Genomic DNA, 2,420 nt, shown 5'->3' with positions numbered 1-2,420 from the left:
TGAGACTGACCCTGTGCTGTACTCCTTACTGTGTGTGTGAAGTCTCGCTGTATTCCTGATCTGTTCCATACTGTGAGACATGGACTGAGACTGACCCTGTGCTGTACTCCTTACGGTGCAGTCTGGGACTGTGTGTGTGTGAAGTCTCGCTGTATTCCTGATCTGTTCCATACTGTGAGACATGGACTGAGACTGACCCTGTGCTGTACTCCTTACTGTGCAGTCTGGGACTGTGTGTGTGTGAAGTCGTTATGTTTACGCCCGTTTTTGGTTCAACTCATCCTGGAAAAGCAGAATGATTGCTCTGCTCTACCGTCAACAAGCCCTCTACCAGGGTATTATTCTGACTAGTGTTTTGGGTTGTTTAGTTCCCTGTATGTTGTTGATAGAAAAATGCCAAGTATCTCCAATTGTTGCCAAGCAATCAATGTTTCTTTTCTTATCTCTCTTTCAGGTAAATTATCGGACATGAAGTCCACCTGGTCCCCGGGGCCCATCTCCCACCCCTCCCAGGTCTCTCTGTCCCATGAGTTGTGGAAGGTCCCCCAGGGGCCCCGCAGTAACACAGCCGCCCCCACACGGCCCCCGGGCCTCACCAACCCCACCAAGCACTCCTCCACCTGGGGAGGCAACTCCCTGGGCCTGGCCCAAGGCTGGAGCAGCTCCTACTCCTCAGGTAAATCAAATTATATTTGTCAAATGTGCCGAATACAACAGGCATAGACCTAACTGTGTAATGCTTAAAACCAACAATGCAGTTTTAACAAAATGGAGTTAAGAAAATATTTACTAAATGAACTAAAGTAAAAAAAATATATATATTAAAAGTAACACAATAAAATAACAATAATGAGGCTATGTACAGGAGGAACCGGTACCGAGTCACAGTAATTTGTACATGTAGGTAGGGGTAGAGTGACTATGCATGGTAATAAACAGTGAGTAGCAGCAGTGTACATGTAGGTAGGGGTAGAGTGACTATGCATGGTAATAAACAGTGAGTAGCAGCAGTGTAAAAACAAAGGGGGGGGGGTCAATGCAAATAGTCAGAGTGTCTATTTGATTAGCTGTTAAGTAATTGGATGGGGAGGATGGCGACTTGCTGACTGACTGGATAAATGAATTGACTGAATGGGTTTTGGTCCAACCAGTGCATGTTCAGTTGATCATTTATGAAGTTCAGGTAACAGCTGTCTTTCTCTCCAAAAAATGTTGTGTATTTGTTGTGCTGGCCATAAAAACTGCAGCCCTCATAAATGTTGTGTATTTGTTGTGCTGGCCATAAAAACTGCAGCCCTCATAAATGTTGTGTATTTGTTGTGCTGGCCATAAAAACTGCAGCCCTCATAAATGTTGTGTATTTGTTGTGCTGGCCATAAAAACTGCAGCCCTCATAAATGTTGTGTATTTGTTGTGCTGGCCATAAAAACTGCAGCCCTCATAAATGTTGTGTATTTGTTGTGCTGGCCATAAAAACTGCAGCCCTCATAAATGTTCAGTAAGAGTAGAAGATGACTGAAGGTCAGGTTCTAGAGGTGTTGTGATACAGACTAAATGTTGTGTATTTGTTGTGCTGGCCATAAAAACTGCAGCCCTCATAAATGTTCAGTAAGAGTAGAAGATGACTGAAGGTCAGGTTCTAGAGGTGTTGTGATACAGACTTAAGGCCAGGTTCTAGAGGTGTTGTGATACAGACTAAATGTCAGGTTCTAGAGGTGTTGTGATACAGACTAAATGTCAGGTTCTAGAGGTGTTGTGATACAGACTAAATGTTGTGTATTTGTTGTGCTGGCCATAAAAACTGCAGCCCTCATAAATGTTCAGTAAGAGTAGAAGATGACTGAAGGTCAGGTTCTAGAGGTGTTGTGATACAGACTTAAGGCCAGGTTCTAGAGGTGTTGTGATACAGACTAAATGTCAGGTTCTAGAGGTGTTGTGATACAGACTAAATGTCAGGTTCTAGAGGTGTTGTGATACAGACTAAATGTTGTGTATTTGTTGTGCTGGCCATAAAAACTGCAGCCCTCATAAATGTTCAGTAAGAGTAGAAGATGACTGAAGGTCAGGTTCTAGAGGTGTTGTGATACAGACTAAATGTTGTGTATTTGTTGTGCTGTGCCATAAAAACTGTCAGCCCTCATAAATGTTCAGTAAGATGAAGATGACTGAAGGTCAGGTTCTAGAGGTGTTGTGATACAGACTAAATGTCAGGTTCTAGAGGTGTTGTGATACAGACTAAATGTTGTGTATTTGTTGTGCTGGCCATAAAAACTGCAGCCCTCATAAATGTTCAGTAAGAGTAGAAGATGACTGAAGGTCAGGTTCTAGAGGTGTTGTGATACAGACTAAATGTTGTGTATTTGTTGTGCTGGCCACTAAAAACTGCAGCCCTCATAAATGTTCAGTAAGAGTAGAAGATG

At 42.9% G+C, this 2,420-nt stretch overlaps 1 long non-coding RNA gene across 1 annotated transcript; it reads left to right on the top strand.

The window, feature by feature from the left end:
* The first annotated feature begins 1,118 nt into the window (after window positions 1-1,118).
* On the top strand, window positions 1,119-2,328 carry LOC124030802. The gene is made up of 3 exons (XR_006838037.1): window positions 1,119-1,986; window positions 2,172-2,241; window positions 2,317-2,328. It is a non-coding gene; the product is annotated as an uncharacterized LOC124030802 (long non-coding RNA).
* Window positions 2,329-2,420: the final 92 nt, after the last annotated feature.

This window comes from Oncorhynchus gorbuscha, unplaced genomic scaffold (assembly GCF_021184085.1).
Source record: "Oncorhynchus gorbuscha isolate QuinsamMale2020 ecotype Even-year unplaced genomic scaffold, OgorEven_v1.0 Un_scaffold_16021, whole genome shotgun sequence".
Classification (NCBI taxonomy): Eukaryota; Metazoa; Chordata; class Actinopteri; order Salmoniformes; family Salmonidae; genus Oncorhynchus; species Oncorhynchus gorbuscha.
Note: the sequence above shows the minus strand (reverse complement) of the source record. Positions and strands in the feature narration are given on the sequence as shown.